The sequence below is a fragment of the Bufo gargarizans genome, chromosome 5 (assembly GCF_014858855.1).
Source record: "Bufo gargarizans isolate SCDJY-AF-19 chromosome 5, ASM1485885v1, whole genome shotgun sequence".
NCBI lineage: Eukaryota > Metazoa > Chordata > Amphibia > Anura > Bufonidae > Bufo > Bufo gargarizans.
The window spans coordinates 274,407,175-274,426,618 of NC_058084.1; positions in this window are offsets into that span (position 1 = coordinate 274,407,175).

The following is a 19,444-nucleotide window of genomic DNA, read 5'->3' on the forward strand; positions in this document are numbered from 1 at the left end:
CCACATTTGTTTGCAGGGGATTTACCTACATGTTGCTGCCTTTTGCAGCCCTCTAGCCCTTTCCTGGGCTGTTTTACAGCCGTTTTAGTGCCGAAAAGTTCGGGTCCCCATTGACTTCAATGGGGTTCGGGTTCGGGACGAAGTTCGGATCGGGTTCGGATCCCGAACCCGAACATTTCCGGGATGTTCGGCCGAACTTCTCGAACCCGAACATCCAGGTGTTCGCTCAACTCTAATGATATTGCTAAAGATAAGCACATTTTTAAAAAATTCTATTCGGCTGGTTCGCCGAATTTTTTGAAAAAAAATTGGTTCTATCCAAATTTATTTGTGTCGAATAACATTAAAAAACAGCTATTTCCTGGCTGCATAGAGCCTTTATAGTGGTGTAGAATACTGTGCCTTGCAGTAACACACATAGGGAGTCTGCTGTGTTAGTAAAATAATACTGTGAGTCAGTATGACATGCAGATGACAGGCGTCACTGTTAGAATCACTGCACACTTCACTTATTTGGATAGTCACGGGGCCAAAAACTGACCAAATAACTCGTCAGCTGATTCCACATAGATGTCTACAGAACCAGGGCCGTCTTTAATATTGATTGGACCCTGGGCAAAAAAATTACTTGGGCCCCCTGGATCCCGCCTTCCCACACCCTTGCATGCAATTACGGACTCCGCCACAACACGCACAAAAAAAAAAAAAAAATCAACACACCTGATAGAGTACAGTGAATGACTGTAAATACTTCCAGTTCTGAAGACTCCGGCGGCTCAGGATCAGTGCTCTGGGCAGATGGGCTCAGGCTGGAAGTGGGCACCATTCTGCAGGAAGGAGACCGGGGCTCTGCTCACCCTAGTGTTACAGTGCACCCCAGCACCCCACAGTATGCCATATAGCACCCTATAGTATATAGCACCCCACAGTATGCAGTAAAGCACCCTATAGTATACAGCAACCCACAGTATGCAGTATAGCACCCTATAGTATACAGCACCCCACAGTATGCAGTATAGCACCCCACACTATACAGTATACAGCACCCCACAGTGTATAGTAGAGCAGTATAGCACCACACAGTATACAGCACCTCACAATATACAGTAGAGCAGTATAGCACCCCACAATATACAGCACCTCACAGTATTCAATACCTCAAACTATACACTATACAGCACCCCACACTATACCGCACCCCACAATATACAGCACCCAACAGTATACAGTACAGCAGTATAGCACTCCACAATATACAGCACCCCACGATATACAGCACCTCACAGTATACAGCACCCTAAACTATACAGAATACCACACCTCACAGTATACAGCACCCCACAGTATACAGTAGAGCAGTATAGAACCCCACAGTATACAGCACCCCACAGTATACAGTAGAGCAGTATAGCACCCCAAAGTATACAGCATCCCACAGTATACAGTATAAAGTACCCCACAATATACAGCACCCCACAGTATACAACACCCCACAGTATAGCACCCCACAGTATACAGCACCCCTCAGTATACAGCACCCTATAGTATACAGTAGAGCAGTATAGCACCCCACAGTATACAGTACCCCACAGTATACAGTAGCTTACAGTATATTAGCATAACAGCCCATGTCACCTTTTCCTGATGAAATCTTCACACAAAAAAGCACCACAGTTAAGGCAAACTTCTCCGGCAGCAACACTCCTGGTAGAAAGAAAGGACCTTTGATGACCTCATAGCCATGTGACCAGTAATATTGCTAGGTTACTGGTCACATGGTGATGATGTCATCTAAGGTCCTTTCTCCTAAGAGAATTACGGCTCTTACAGTTCGCTGCCTGGAGTGCTGGCAGGCAGGCATGGCAGCACCCCCCTGTGTAGCTGACAGCCTGACACCCGGGGAAGTGGCTAGCAGGGCTCAAGAGGCAGCTGCCTTGGACCCCCCAGGAGCAATTGGGCCCAGGGCAGCTGCCCCTTATGCCCCTTGTTAAAGACGGCCCTGTACAGAACCTGTTCTATTAAATGCTTATACAAGTAGAGCTCCCCCCCAACAGAGTGGAGAGGGTGTCAGCAGTCAGTTTGTGTTGACATCACTAATTATTTTGCCCTTCCTCTGATCCATCAGAACAATAACCCCCCAAAAAATGGATCTTTTCTGTTGACCATCCACCTTCACTCGGTCAGCATTTGGTCAGTAATGCATCAGTATTGCTAATGCCCAAAAAAACAGGAGTGGATCCAAAACAGAGATGACACATGAATGGAATATTTGCATGTCTTCTGTGTTTTGTACACACTCCTGCTTTTGGCTACCAAACCACAAGCAAATTCTGATAGGACCATGCAGGCCTTACAGCTGCCACATAGGCAGGATCCGTTGTGCATCTAATTTTTCCTACCTTCTGACAGATCAGAAGAAGGGTCAAATAAATAATGATGTCAGCCAGGCTGAAAGGCAAAATAGTGGCCCAGTCAAGTTTAGAGGGTGGGAACAGCATGAGAAGTCCACAGAGTGGCCCTATGAGGAGTGACCTGGTGAAAGAATGGAGGGGTGGGTGGCAATAACAGTACCTGCTGACGATGGTGGTATCCACGCCTGATTCATCTTGACACAGGTCAGTCTCTCCACATTTTGGGTAACTTTTTAGATCTTCATGGGGTAACTATGGCTCTCGCGCACTAAAAACCTGTTTTGATGCCACACTACTGGCCGGGCAGGACAGCTTTTCCAGGGCAAACTTTTCCAGTTCCGGACACAAATCCAGTTTGGCTGAGTGCCAAGTAGTCCAGCGGATCTTCAATGTGGGGTGGCAGGGTGCTGTCCAAGTATGCCACCACCTGCTGGTTCAGGTCCTACTCCAGGTCTAGCTGCTTCTGCTGCTGGTGGTGAGAAGTTTGTTCACTATGCAGGTGAAGAAAGCTAACCATCAGCGACTCGAGACTCAAGTTGCTGCTGATGGAGCTGGTACTGCTCTTGCCACCCCACACCTTCCCAGCAGCCATGGCAGTGGAACGCGAGTGCAGAAGGCCCCCCCGGTCAGACCTGAGAGAGAAAGGACGATGGCGCAGATAGGCAGCGGCCAACTGACTACAAAAGGATGTCTCTATAGTAGTTCAGTTTGTACTGCCTCTCAGCGGGTGTAGAAAAAAAGGCCCCCGTTTTGGATGGGTAGCGAAGGTCCAACAAGGTGGAGAGCCAGAAGTCATCCCTCTGCTGAATGGTGACTCGGAGGGACTCCCTGCCTCCATCGCCACTGTATACTGCCACGGTGTGTCTGGGTACTCCTCTTTCTCAATGACCTGTAGCTCCTCTGGCTGCTCATGCTCCTCCTGTCACCTGTGTAGGAAAACCACCCATTTGGATACAAATTGCTTGTGCTCCAATGTCCTCCTCCTCCTCCTCCAGTTCAGCCCCCGCAGGGCTCATGTGGTCGTGAGATCTAGGCGCCAAGTCTCCAGTTCCTTGACGAGTCAGGTTTACCAGCATCTCTTCCAGGACATGAAGCAGTGGAATGACGTTGTTCATACCGTAGTCCTGGCAACTGACAAATCGTGGCCTCCTTAAAGGGCCTCAGCAAATGGCAGGTGTCACGCATGGTTGACTTTGAATTTACACAGGGGAGTACTCTTGTATGCTTGGATCATCAAGAAATTGTTTATGGCATTTCTCTGTTTGTACAGTCGGTCCAACATATGCTAGGGTGGAATTCCAACCGGTGGAAATGTTGCATATCAGCCTATGTTGGGGGATGCTGTGCTGCTGCTGCTGCAGCTCAAGGAGGGTGTGCTTTGCGGTGTATGAGTGGCTGAAGTGCATGCAAAGTTTCTTGGCCATTTTTAGGATGTCTTGCAGATGGGTGGAAGACTTTAGGAACCGCTTGACAACAAGACTGAAAACGTGTGCCATGCAGGGCGCATGGCACAACCCTCTTTGACACATCGCCAACACAATGTTCTTCTTGTTGTCGGTCACCATGGTTCCCATTTTGAGTTGTCGTGGAGAAAGCCATGATTTGATTTCTTGATGAAGGACACAAAGAAGTTCCTCCCCTGTATGACTCCATTTGCCCAGGCAAAAGAGGTGCAGAACAGCGTGACACCACAGTGCCCTGCACATGTGGTAATCTTGGAGAGGCACTGTGAATTGTCCCTGCATTGGAGGCTGAGGACACGGTGGAGGATGAGGAGGCAGAGGTGGACATTGTTGCAGGACCAACGGCATGAGAACCAGTGGTCCGTAAAGAACATGTATTGTCCCTGACTGTAGTTACAGTTCCACGCGTTGTACTCTTTGGCAGACCCCGACAGGCTCAAGGACTGGCCCACCTTCTGTTCTACATGTGTGTGCAGGGCTGGTACTGCCTTTTTGGCAAAGAAATGACGGCTTGGGACTCTCCACTTCAGATCGGCACAAGACATCAGTTCTCTAAAAGATGCAGAGTCCAATACTTGGAAAGGAAGGGACGGCAGCACCAGAAACTTGGACAGGAGCATGTTCAGCTTCTGCGCCTTTGAATGAGTGCACGCATAATGTTGTCTCGTGGCAATAACTTTGGCGATCGATTTTTGACAGAATTACTGACGAGGAGTAGAAGGGCGAGGAGCAGGAACATCAGGACCAGCAGATGATGGGAAGGATAGACAGCTTCCTTCATCTGAGGTGGTGGAGCCTTGACTACCTGAAATTGGCTGCATGACACCACATTGGACCCACGGTTCTCCCAGGCCACTTTATGGTGAAGCTGCATATGTTGACGCAGGGCCATGGAGCCAAGATTGACACCCTTGCCACACTTCACCTTCTGATCACAGATTCTGCATATGGCCATGTTCACCTCCTCCAGCGGCTTAACAAAAAACTGCCACACTGACGAGTAGGTGATTTTACACCCTATATCTTGGCTTTCCAGTAGATGCTGACTCTTCTAGTAGTTGGTCCTCACTATATAGTGGAGCTGAGCCACAGCATACAATACTTCTCTGGCTGAGGGAACAGAAAAGGACAGAGGCAGGTTGAGGACAGGTGAGGGCACAGGGCTTGCTCCCGGGCCATGCCAACTAAAGGTTGTGTCTGATGAACCCAGTGAAGTCGAAGATGGAGTCAACCATTCAAGAACCGCTGGGTTGCTGGTCAAGATATGACCGCTAGCTGACACTGGAAGCTCAGGCCTCTCGAAGTGACCCCTGCTGCCATGGCCCCTCACTCTGCTGCAACCTCTGCCTGTGCCAGAAACATTCAGGCCTCTGCCGCTCCCCTGTGCAGAGCCTGGCACTTCTCTGCCTGACATACTGTTAGATCAAATAAATAAAAAGGAAATTAAAACATCCCAAAAAAAGGCTGTAATTTTCTCAATTCACCACACAACGGCTAATAGGCCCCCCTCCCATTAATACAAACAAAAAAAGGGCTTTAGAACATATAACTGCACTGCTGAACGGCAAATATATTTTTGTTTTGCCACTAATACACAACAAAAGGGGCTTTGGAACAAATAACTGCGGGGGCGAGTTTGCGCCGGACACTGATGGAAGTGTGAAGCACAGCTCCGCTTCAAGCTAAACCCTCACAGCGTACTTAAGCTTCAAAAGAAGGATCCAGAATGGTTAAGATCGGTGGCCCTAAAGTTGCTGACCCATCTGGTCTATCTAAAAACAATATTAAAGCGGGAGAGATGGAGAAATTCATCAAGAAAGCGGCGACCGCTTACATTGCCAGAGATTCCAAGATGGCACCCTGAATGCCCAAAGCTACCGGACATAAATCTTGCTCTTCTGAAGCTTCAGGTAAAGGTAGGGATGATTCCCCTGAACCTGAGGGCCTCTAAATATCAAGATCCTTTCTAAAAGAGACCCTGGCAGAAGCACTATACCCCCTGAGCCAAGATCTAACCTCGATTAAAGAGGACGTTTGCCATGTGGGGAGAAGAGTGGAGGCCCTAAAAGAAGCACAAGCTGCTGTCATTCGACATCAGAGCGCGGTCTATACAAGTCTAATCAAGTGTCAAGCCCACCTAAACGCTATATATTTAGCGATTGAAGATCAAGAGAATCGGGGAAGACGCAACAACTTGCGATTTAGAAATCTTTAGGGAATCTCTGAAGAAATCGCTGCAGACGATATTCCTGACACAGTTGTCCAAATATGCCTGTCTCTCCTTGGCCCTGACTCAGCATATGAAGTGCTCCTGGAAAGGGCCCACAGAGCTCTCAGAGCCAAACCTCAACAAGGTGAACCACCTAGAGATGTAATATGCAAGTTCCTGCAGTATCCTGTAAAAGAAGCCATCTTAAATCATGCTAGTGTCACCCCAACTATCTCATGGAAAGACCGCCATATATCTGTTTTTCAAGACCTCGCACAGTCAACATTGAAAAAAAAAGAGCTTTAAAGCCCCTCACTGATTGGCTTCGTGCCCACAAGATAATTTAAGATGGAACTTTCCATTTGTCCTTTCCTTTTTAATATGAGGGCTGACGTGTTAATATCTCTTCTTTCTGTGATCTGGACAAGGCCTATCATGACAAGCTCAAGATTTCATCACTTCAGATTGAAAATTGGGACCCTGTTCTGGACTTAGCCATTCTTCCTGATCTTCCCCTGGTTACAACATGGGAGACCCCCAAGATCCTGAAGTCGCAGAGATCCAAAAGAGCCAACTCCTCTTCCACACCAAGAAGAATCTCTCTGGAAGACAAAGACTAGAGGAATTTTCCAGCTGGTCTTCAATCCCTACAAGTAACTTTGTGTTCTCACATAAGTATCGCTCTTGTTCTCAACTGTCCCTTATATTGAGATTTCAGGATGTCACTACATGTACAGTATATCAGCCATACGGGCCAGCTGGTTGCCTCCCCCACCCCCCCTGACTCCTGCCAGGGGGGTGGTCATCCAGGTTTGCTCCGTTATCCTTCACCCTTTATCTCCATGAGGGTGCTACAAGATGTTCAAATTCCCCCTTGTGATTTATCAGAGCTCTCATGCTCTGACGTTCTCAGTTTGTCATCCTTATGAGAGGCTATTATGTTAGTTATTTTTTTATTGTTTTTGTTCTTTTCCTTTTTTTCATTACCAGGACCGACCATGTTAACATGCCCAGTACCTGCTTGGGATGGGACCCCCTGCTGGATCCCGCTGCTCCGCCCTGGAGGTTTAAGTACATCAATGCCTTACACCTGCACGGAACTATACATAACCGTGAAACTGAGGGTGTATTTCTCCGTTTTCTAAGGGAGAGATGGCTAATATCATAGTAACATCCTTTAACCGCTCGCTGGCAGGCTGGAGATCTGATTTTTTTAACCCCTAACAGGTATATTAGACGCTGTTTTGATAACAGCGTCTAATATACCTGCTACCTGGTCCTCTGGTGGTCCCTTTTGTTAGGATCGACCACTAGAGGACTCAGGTAGCTCAGTACAGTCGCACCAAACACCACACTACACTACACCCCCCCCCGTCACTTATTAACCCCTTATAAACCCCTGATCACCCATGATCACCCCATATAAACTCCCTGATCACCCCCCTGTCATTGATCACCCCCCTGTCATTGATCACCCCCCTGTCAGGCTCCGTTCAGACGTCCGTATGATTTTTACGGATCCACGGATACATGGATCGGATCCGCAAAACACATGCGGACTCTGAATGGAGCCTTACAGGGGGGTGATCAATGACAGGCGGGTGATCACCCATATACACTCCCTGATCACCCCCTGTCATTGATCACCCCCCTGTAAGGCTCCATTCAGACGTCCGCATGTGTTTTGCGGATCCGATCCATGTATCCATGGATCCGTAAAAATCATACGGACGTCTGAATGGAGCCTTACAGGGGGGGTGATCAATGACAGGGGGGCGATCACCCTGATCACCCCCTGTCATTGATCACCCCCCTGTAAGGCTCCATTCAGACATCCGCATGTGTTTTTGCCTACAATGGCATGAACCATTGTAGGCCTGAACTAAATATTTATTTGCCTAAAATGGCTGTATTTCAAATGGCTGTATTATAAATCCATGAATCAAACCCCTGTATGTAGAGGGGGTATCTCACAGGGCCTGAACCAGTGTAGGCCTGAGGTAAATATATCTTTGCACAAAATGGCTGTATTTCAAATAGCTGTATTTCAAATCCCTAAATCAAACCCCTGTATGCAGAGGGAGTATCTCACAGGGCTTGAACCAGTGTAGGCCTAAATTCAATATTTCTTTGCACAAAATGGCTGTATTTCAAATGCCTGAATCAAACCCCTGTATGTAGAGTGGGTATCTCACACGGTCTGAACCAGTGTAGGCCTGAAGTAAAAATTTCTTTGCACAAAAAAGCTGTATTTCAAATGGCTGTATTTTAAATTTCTGAATCAAACACCTGTATCTAAAGGGAGTATCTCACAGGGCCTGAATCAGTGTAGGCCTGAACTAAATATTTCTTTGCACAAAATGGCTGTATTTCAAATGGCTGTATTTTAAATGCCTGATTCCAACCCCTGTATGTAGAGGGGGTATCTCACACGGTCTAATTTAGTGTACGCCTGAAGTAAATATTTCGTTGCACAAAATGGCTGTATTTCAAATGGCTGTATTTCAAATGGCTGCATTTCAAATCCTTGTATGTAGAGTGGGTATCTCACAAGGTCTGAACCAGTCTAGGCCTGAACTAAATATTTCTTGGCCCAAAATGGCTGTAATTCAAATCCCTTAATCAAACCCCTGTATGTAGAGAGTGTATCTCACAGGGCCTGAACCAGTGTAGGCTTATATTCAATATTGGTGCACCAAATGGCGGTATTTAAAATCTCTGAATGGAACAGAAATGTATTAAGGGTGTATCTCACAATGACATCTGCATCAAAGGCTGCTAACTAAATTTTTTGTGCCCAAACGAGTGTTTGTTTAACAACTGAATTTGACAGCAGTAAATGATCCTGTAATTTCACACGTGCTGATGCTGCAAGGCCGGAAAATGGTGGTTTATGTCAAAAGTGTTTTTTTCAAACCCCAGAAAAATGATGGGTGTATTTCTTGCTTAAATTACACATTGACTAATCCAGATGTTGTAGATTTCCCAAAAAGTGTTTTTTTGGTAACAGAATATGAAAGCTGTATATATTAACCACGTCAGCTCCCCTAGCTTAAACCCCCTTAACCCCCTTTACTCGGTCATAAAACTTACCACCCAAATTAATTTTACCTCCTTTTCTTCTCACTAAAAGAGCTTTCATTTGGTGGTATTTCATTGTTGCAGAAATTTTTACATTTTTTGTTATTAATCAAAACTGACCAAAATTTTTGCAAAGAAATTACATTTTTCACTTTCACATGTAAAATCTTTCAAATAAAACTACATTTCTATATAAATGTTTCTCTAAATTTATTGTTCTACAAGTCTGATAAAAAAAAATGCAATAAGTGTATATTTATTGGTTTGCGCAAAAGTTATAGCTTTTACAAACTATGGTACAAAAATGTGAATTTCAGGATTTTGAAGCAGCTCTGACTTTCTGAGCACCTGTCATGTTTCCTGAGGTTCTACAATGCCCAGACAGTAGAAACACCCCACAAATGACCCCATTTCAGAAAGTAGACAGCCTAAGGTATTCACTGATGGGCATAGTGAGTTCATGGAAGTTTAAAAATTTTTGTCACATGTTAGCGGAAAATGATTTATTATTATTATTATTATTATTTTTCTTACAAAGTCTCATATTCCACTAACTTGTGACAAAAAATGAAATTTTACATGAACTAACCATACCCCTCATGGAATACCTTGGGGTGTCTTCTTTCAAAAATGGGGTCACATGTGGGGTATATATACTGCCCTGGCATTTTAGGGGCCCTAAAGCGAAAGAAGTAGTTTGGAATCCAAATGCGTAAAAATGCTCTGTGAAATCCTGAAAGTACTCATCGACAGAGATATTATTCTCACCCAGCATGGGTATATGTAAAAATACACCCCAAAACACATTGCCCTATGTCTCCTGAGTACAGCGATACCACATGTGTGACACTTTTTTGCAGCCTAGGTGCACAAAGGGGCCCAAATTCCAATAAGTATCTTGAGGATTTCACAGGGCATTTTTTACGCATTTGGATTCCAAACTACTTCTCACGCTTTAGGGCCCCTAAAATGCCAGGGCAGTATAAATACCCCAAATGTGACCCCATTTTGGAAAGAAGACACCCCAAGGTATTCCGTGAGGGGCATGGCGAGTTCATAGAATATTTTTTTTGGCACAAGTTAGCGGAAAATGATTTTTTTTGTTTTTTCTCACAAAGTCTCCCTTTCCGCTAACTTGGGACAAAAAGTTCAATCTTTCATGGACTCAATATGCCCCTCAGCGAATACCTTGGGGTGTCTTCTTTCCAAAATGGGGTCATTTGTGGGGTGTTTGTACTGCCCTGGCATTTGAGGGTCTCCGCAATCATTACATGTATGGCCAGCATTAGGAGTTTCTGCTATTCTCCTTATATTGAGCATATGGGTAATGAGATTATTTTTTTTTTGTTCAGCCTCTGGGCTGAAAGAAAAAATGAACGGCACAAATTTCTTCATTCGCATCGATCAATGTGGATGAAAAAATCTCTGCCAAAAAATTTGCAAAAAAAAAGGAGGGGAAAGGCGTCTGCCAGGACATAGGAGCTCCACCCAACATCCAAACCCACTCAGCTCGTATGCCCTGGCAAACCTGATTTCTCCATTCACATCTATCGATGTGGATGAATAAATAATTGCCGGAATTTACATCGACTTTTGTGTAATCTGACAGCAGCGCAATGCTTCTGTCAGAATGCACATCAGTGCTGCAGCTGGTTGATCGGTTGGTCCACCTAGAAGGTAGAAAAAAAAAAAAAAAAACAGGCCGCAACGCAATAGATTTATTAACATTAACTTTATATAACATTTGAAACAGAACATTAACTTTTATAAACTTTATAGAACTTTTGGAACATTAACTTTTTTGCTTACCTGTGATTTTTATTTATTTATTTTTTGTTTTTTTTACCTTTTATAGGACAAACATCTCCTTCCCCATGGGACAATGTGCAAAGCGCAAATTGCCCAGAGATGTGGCGAAGTACATTATGCACTTTGTCCCAGGTGAAAGGAGAGGTTTGCAGCAGCTGTGAGTGAAAGGGCCCTAAGATCCCTGTGTGCCTGTCCTGTGTCACGCAATCCCTATACTAATAGTGTACCTCTGTGTGGTACTTCCAGAAACACTCCCCTAAGCATAGGGCAGGGTGGTCAGGGCAGTCAGGACAGAAATAGCGGGTATCATGCCTTATTCCACTCTACTACAGACACATTTTTTTCGGGGTGGCGCTAGGTTTGAGGTACCAGCAACGGCATTGGGGAAATGCCGCTCGTGTAGACGGCTCACTACACTGGTGGTTGGGGCCACGGAACCTCCTGGAAACAGGAGGTTCTCGATGATCTCTTCCTGAAATTTGAGGAAGGATCCTGCTCTCCCAGCCTTACTGTAGAGAACAAAACTATTATAGACAGCCAATTGAATTAGGTATACAGACACCTTCTTATACCAGCATCTGGTCCTGCGGGAGAGTAAATAAGGAGCCAACATCTGGTCATTGAAGTCCACACCTCCCATGAGTGAATTATAGTTGTGAACACAGAGGGGCTTTTCAATTACTCCAGTTGCTCGTTCAATTTCGATTGTTGCTTCTGTGTGAATGGAGGAGAGCATGTAAACATCACGCTTATCTCTCCATTTCACCGCAAGCAGTTCTTCGCTACACAAGGCAGCCCTCTCCCCCCTTGCCAGACGGGTGGTAACGAGACGTTGGGAGAAGCCCCGGCGACTAGGTCGCGCGGTGCCACAGCAGCCAATCTGTTCTAGAAACAAATGCCTGAAGAGGGGCACACTTGTGTCGAAATTGTCCACATAAAGATGGTACCCCTTGCCAAATAAGGGTGACACCAAGTCCCAGACTGTCTTCCCACTGCTCCCTAGGTAGTCAGGGCAACCGACCGGCTCCAGGGTCTGATCTTTACTCTCATAGTGTCACGAGGGTGTCAAGAGCCACGTCTGACTCCGTTATACCCGGGGTCAGGAAGTCGTAGCCGGTGGCTGCGCGCTCTATGTCTAAAGATCACGTTGTTTCTTAATGATAGTTTTCTGTGTTTGCCTTGCAATCCTTTTTGTCTCACTCAGGGATCCGTAGCTTCTCCTCCTCAGCTGTTTCTTGTCTGTCACTCCCAACCTCCTTATATTCTCCTCTCACACTTCTCTAGTTGCCAGATATAGAGCTTCCTGCCTGGACTTCTATATTGACCCACTGGAGTTGTGAATCCTGGTTGTTGTTCCAGAGTGTTATCCTCCGGATCCCTGTTGGGCTTTTTGTTGTCTTCTGTTGTCGCCCACCTGGGATTATATGTTTAGTCTGTATTGTCTGTCTTCCCCTTGGTGTTTTCCTTTAGAGCTAGTGGTGCGGACTAGTGTTCCCACCGCCCTATTCACTATCTAGGGCTCATCTTAGGGAAAGCCAGGGTTTTAGGCACGTGATCGGCGTACGGGTGAGGAACCCGTCTAGGGACGTCAGGGCAGTCAGATGCCAGCCTCAAAGTGAGATAGGGGTCACCACCTTTCCCTCTCCCTTGGACAGGGCCTTCCTCTTTCCCTCCCTCTGTGTCACGTATGTGATAGGCATGCCGGTCGTGATACATAGACACAAAATTTGTGCGTATAGCCTGTGGCCCTTTCACAGAGCTTATACTAATTTTGAACATAATTTGACCCCATGCCGGGCGCGCTTGCTTGGGATGTATTGTTTGAAGCCAAGGCGCCCGGTAAAATGTATAAGGGACTCGTCTATGCAGATGTTTTGCTCAGGGGTATACAAATCTGCAAATTTGGTGTTAAAGTGGTCTATGAGGGGCCGAATTTTGTGGAGCCGGTCAAAATCTGGGTGGCCTCTTGGACGAGAGGTGCTATTGTCACTAAAGTGCAGGAAACGTAGGATGGTCTCAAATCGTGTCCTGGACATGGCAGCAGAGAACATGGGCATGTGATGAATTGGGTTCATGGACCAATATGACCGCAATTCATGCTTTTTTGTCAAGCCCATGTTGAGGAGAAGGCCCAGAAAAGTTTTAAATTCAGAAACTTGGACAGGTTTCCACCGGAAAGACTGGGCATAAAAGCTTCCCGGGTTGGTGGCTATAAATTGAGTGGCATACCGGTTTGTTTCTGCCACGACTAAGTCCAAGAGCTCCGCAGTCAAGAGCAGCTCAAAAAACCCCAGTGCCGAACCGATCTGAGCTGTCTCAACCCAAACTTCAGGGTTTGCCAGCACCTCAGGGACTCTAGGGCTCTATGGGCCTGCCTGTGCGGTGGCTGCGACGGGGGAACTAATGCACGTGCCACCGTACCAGCATCAACTTCCCTTCTGGTGCTCGCCACTTCACCATGTTCTACGGCAGTGCTGGTACCAGGTCCAGGATAGGCTGTGCTGCTGGTGTATGCCTCACCATGTAATCCGACAGAGCCAGCCCCACTCTGCTGCCCTTGAAGCGGATCCTGTGCAACCTGTGGTCTAGCAACATGGGGCCAGGTACGCCTGGTGGTATCAGGGACCTCAACCTCATCGTCCGAACTTTGGGTCAGACTGTCACTGCTTTCTACGGGTTTGTATTCTGACCCGCTGGATTAGTCAGATGAGGGTTCCAATTCCTCATCCGACTGGGTCATAAGTCTGTAGGCCTCTTCAGAAGAATACCCCTTACTTGCCATTTGGTCAACTAAATTTAGGGGGTATTCCCTGAGACTACCCAAGAAAAAAAGCAAGCCTGTCTTACAAATGGGAGGCTAGCGAAGTACAGGAAGCCACTGCGATTGATAAAAAGTATCAAAACCGATTTTTTTTTATCGCCTCAGCACTTGTGTAGTGATTGCGCAGTGATAAAAAAAAATATGTTTTGTCACTGCGGCGGGGTGGGCGTGGGAGAACGCACATGTGGGCGACCAATCAGGCTTGAAAAAAAAATGTGTTTTTTAAACCCAATAAAATTATGGGTGTATTTCTAGCTTAAAGGGCTTCAGTTACCCCACTAAAGTAATTTATTTTGGGGGGGGGGGCAGTTAAATTCCTTATACTGCGATATATGAAAATATAATGCTCTTACTTACTTTCCTTCAGCAGTTTCTTCTAAAAACAAACTTTTATAATATGTAAATGAGGTCTCTACCAGCAAGTAGGGCGTCTACTTGCTGGTAGCCGCCGCAAAAAACAGCCCCCTCGTCCTGTTGATTGACAGGGCCAGCCTCGATCTCCTCCTCCGGCCGGCCCTGTGAGCATTTCAAAAATCGCGCGCCTGTGTTCATTCGGCGCAGGCGCTCTGAGATGAGGAGGCTCGCCTCCTCAGAACTCCCTCAGTGCGCCTGCGCCGATGACATCACCGAAAGAGAAGACATCATCGGTGCAGGCGCACTGAGGGAGTGCCGAATGAACACAGGCTCGCAATTTTTGAAATGCTGACAGGGCCGGCCAGAGGAGGAGATCGCGGCTAGCCCTGTCAATCAACAGGATGAGGGGGCGCTTTTTTCCGATGGCTACCAGCAAGTAGACGCCCTACTTGCTGGTAGAAACCTTATTTAAATATTATAAAAGTTAGTTTTTAGAAGAAACTGCTGAAGGAAAGAAAGAGCATTATATTTTCATATATCGCAGTATAAGGAATTTAACTAGCCCCCCTCAAAAAAATACTTTAGTGGGGTGACAGAAGCCCTTTAAATTGCGCACTGACTAATCCAGATGTTGTAGATTGCCCAAAAAGTTTTTTTTTTTGGTAACAGAATATGAAAGCTGTATATAGTAAACTTGAATTTAACACTTGCAGATCTGGAAAATACAGTTTAAAAAAAAATATTGTTTTTCAAACCCCAGAAAATGATGGGTGTAATTCTACCTTAAATTGCACCCTGACTTATCCAGATGTTGTAGTTTGCCTAAAAAAATGTGATTTGCAATGTCCCTAAAGCTCAGATGCAGTGCTGGTGCACTGAGCTTCCATAAAATGGCCGCCGCCGCCCACCTAACAGAATTCTAAAAGTTGTTTTTCTTTTGGTCAATGAGCTCAGGGCAGGGTAAAACTATTGTGCCCTGCACCCACACAACTATTTCTCTGTAGATTGCTGAGTTATATTCTCTCCTATTCTTTCCCTGAAATTCCAAGTCCAGCAACATCCTCTCCCTACACTTGTAACAGCAGAGTGACGTGCAGTGCTATGTGACTCAAGCTTATATAAAGCCTGGTTCACATGCTACTCTGGCCAATAACAGCCATGCCATTAGTAGGCATGGCTGTGATGGCCTCTTAGGGCAAGTAGTATGACGCTTGTTGATTGGCTGCTGCACAGCCTTTCAAAAAGTGCCAAGAAGGCGTTGAACACCAAATCCAAACTTTTACGGAAATGTTCGGGTCCGGGGTCCAAAAATCCTAAAGTTCAGTACGAACCCGAACCCTAGTTGTGTGTTTCTTCCAAACAACTCAACTTTGGTTTCATCTGTCCACAGAATATTTTGCCAGTACTGCTGTGGAACATCTAGGTGCTCTTGTGCAAACTGTAAACGTACAGCAATGTTTTTTGTGGACAGCAGTGGCTTCCTCTGTGGTATCCTCCCATGAAATCCATTCTTGTTTAGTGTTTTACGTATCGTAGATTCGCTAACAGGGATGTTAGCATATGCCAGAGACTTTTGTAAGTCTTTAGCTGACACTCTAGGATTCTTATTCACCTAATTGAGCAGTCTGCACTGTGCTCTTGCAGTCATCTTTACAGGACGGCCACTCCTAGGGAGAGTAGGAGCAGTGCTAAACTATCTCCATTTATAGACAATTTGTCTTACCGTGGACTGATGAACAGCAAGGCTTTTGGTGATAAATTTATAACCCTTTCCAGCTTTATGCAAGGCAACAATTCTTAATCGTAGGTCTTCTGAGAGCTCATTTGTGCAAGGCATTATTCACATCAGGCAATTCTTCTTGTGAAAAGCAAACCCAGAACTGTTGTGTGTTTTTTATTGGACAGGGCAGCTGTAACCAACACCTCCAAACTCATCTCATTGTATGACCAATTTGTGCAGAAATCCATATCATTCCAAAGGGTTCACATACTTTTTCTTGCAGCTGTATGTATGCTACATACATACAGACATAGTGCTGTGATGTCAAAAGTTCACAACAATACTTACTGCACCAATCACTAATAAGTAGTCAGACCTGTAAAAATGTGAAGCTGCATATATTGCGCCAAAATATTCGCATCATTAGTGCCGATTTCGCAATTGCGAATATATTGGAGCACTCTATCTGCATATAAAGCTATTGTAATGTTCTGCCGTGTCAACCATTTTCTCTTGTCTCAGGAAACTTCTAGCAGCTTGAAAAATTTAGCTATATTGACCCACACCTGTATATCGTGTGCGAATTATGCTAATGTTACATTGTCGCTTTTTCGCAATCAAGAGAATAATCTCGAATTTGCGAATAGATGACGAATATTCTACCAAATATTTGCGAAATATTGCGAATTCAAATATTGCCCTTGCTGCTCATCACTATTAGCCAGTATATTACTGGATGTACTAACAGCCCCAGCACCACAGATATCAGCTCCTTTCTCTTCTTTTATATGTACAGAGCTAAAAAAAAAAACATTTAGTAACTCTGCCTTTTCTTTATCTTTAGTGACTAATCTCCCTTTACCATTATTTAGGGAACCTACCTGGTTAGACCTTGTTTTTTTATATTTAAAATTTTGGGGGGGATTTGTTTCGCTCTCTTTTGCCACCTGCTATAAGCCATGAAAGGGGGGGGGGGGGGTAATGTTTGCCATTTATACTTGTTACCTAAAGGAATAAAAAAAATTGTGCAATTACTCAATGCCTGGCAGAGTTTGCTTTTTATAGTCCTCTCACCTCTAATCTCTTGAAGTCAATGAGCATATTCAGTTTTCATGTAATGTAGCTAGGGGGATGATCTGGAAATCCCCTCTTCGGCCTAGCAGTTCACAAGATTTAGTGTAGTACAGTGTTTTATCAGCAGAAACTGAGACTTAAAGGAGTTGGATATGCCACCAATATGGATATTACAGTGGATTTGGGGGTTTAAGTGAATATTTAACCAATGTCATATATCTCCAGGATGGGCCCCTTAAAGTAACGGAGAGTGCATTGTGTATGAATGCCCATGCACCACCACTTCTTCTTTCACCTCTATTGGACTGCCAGAAATAGCCGAGTCAGAGTTCGAGATACAGAAGTAAATGGGGGGAGGCCATGCTTGTGTGGTGTGTTCCCCTTCACTTTTGGGGGCCTATACTGGAGATAGGTATGAGTCCAAGAGGTGGGACTCGTACCTATGTTATATTGATGGCTTATCCTAGTGATACTCCACCAAATGTTTAACATGAGACAACCCCTTTAACTTCCAGTCCCATCCACCAGATCCTTGACATTAAAGATAATGTCAAGATATTTAAAATCCCCCATAAGGAAATACTACTCACCATCCGGAACCATAGCCCGCAAACTCAGAACTTGCTACCAGTCTTCCTTAACCACTCCTGTTTGTGGCAAGTTAAGGTTACCCTTAAGCTCTACACCAGAGCCTGCCGCAAGGCTGAATGAACTGCTAGGGACCCAGGTTACATCTGTGGAGTAAGGTAGTGGAAAAGTGGTGCACAATCGGTAGAAGGAGACCTACCAGATTGACCCAGTTTGAAAAGAGTATTAGACAAGCATGATTAAAATCAGGAGAGCTGGATACAGCCGAAACAGCAGACAAAGAGTTAATCCATAAACTGTTCACAGTCAAAATACTAGGAGAATCAGAACCAAAAAACTCCCTATCTCTAGGATTGGACACTGAGCCAAGAACCCGATTGGCTCTGCATCCACCTCACTGATAGGTTGACCAGCCAAGTCGCTGGTCAATTGACTCGTTGGCATGGCAACCCTTCAAGCACAGACCTACATAGTATCTTGACTGGGTAAACTCCTGACAACCCAAATATTATCTGCTGCATGTTTTATTTGCTTCTGCATTTTGTCCTCACACTGTTCAGTTATATTATGTATCAAAATTTTACAGAAAATCCTCTCCCCTATTGTTAATATGTTGTCTCCCTGCTAAACACAATGTTCCACCAGATTTATTATCTAACCCAGTTTCTGTTATGTCCACTTCATCATGTTCTGTGCAGTTATTAACCCCTTAAGGACCCATGACATACATGTATGTCATTTCTTTGCGGGACTTAAAGACCCATGACGTACATGTACTTCATGGGGATTGGGCGCCCGCCCGATCAGCGGTAGGGGTCCGGCAGTCACTGATAGCCGGACCCTTTCATGTGCCACGGTTAGCGCTGACCGCGGCACGTGCGATGTCGGGCGGAGATCGGGGCTGCCATCGGGTCCCCATGCTGCTGTGACGGGGACCGGATGGCATGTAAGGCAGCGCAATGCCTTCCTTAGGCATCGGGGCTGCCTTCCGGTGGAGAGCCTGTGAGCTCCAGCCCCCTGGATCTCACAGGCAAGAAGCTGTATTAGTAATACACACTGTATTACACATACAGCCAATGCATTCCAATACAGAAGTATTGGAATTCCTTTTTAAAGGGGATCAGACCCCCAAAAGTTTTCCCCCCAAAAAATTTAGTTTCAAGTAAAATAATGTTTTCCCTCTCAAATAAAGTAATGTGTAAAAAATAGGGGGGAAAAAAGAAAAGTAGACATATTAAGTATTGCCATGTCCGTATCAGCCGACTCTATAAACATATCACATGACCTAACCCCTCAGATGAACACCGTAAAAAATAAAAAAATAAAAAGTGCTAAATGAACAATTTTTTTGTCACCTTGCATCACTAAAAGTACAACACCAAGCGATCCAAAAGGCGCATGCCCGCCAAAATAGTACCAATCTAATGGTCATCTCATCCCGCAAAAAATGAGCCTCTAGCTAAGACAATCACCCCAAAAAACTATGGCTTCTTTGGGTTTTAAAAATGTTGTCATTGTGTAAAACTTAAGTAAATAAAAAAAATATATACATATTAGGTATTGCCGTGTCCGTAAGAATCTGCTCTATAAAAATATGACATAACCCCTCAGGTGAACACCGTAAAAAAAGAAAAACGGTGTAAAAAAAGCAATTTTTTGTCATCTTACATCACAAAAAGTATAATAGCAAGCGATCAAAAAGTTATATGCACCCTATAATAGTACCAATCAAACCGTCATCTCATCCCCCAAACACAAAACAGTCGCCCAAAAAATAAATGCTATGGCTTTCAGAATGAGGAGAGACTAAATAATTTTTTCCCCAAAATGCTTTGTTATGAAAAACTAAAACAAACAACCAAAAAAGTAGTCATATTTGGTATTAGCGCATCCGTAACAACCTGCTCTATTAAA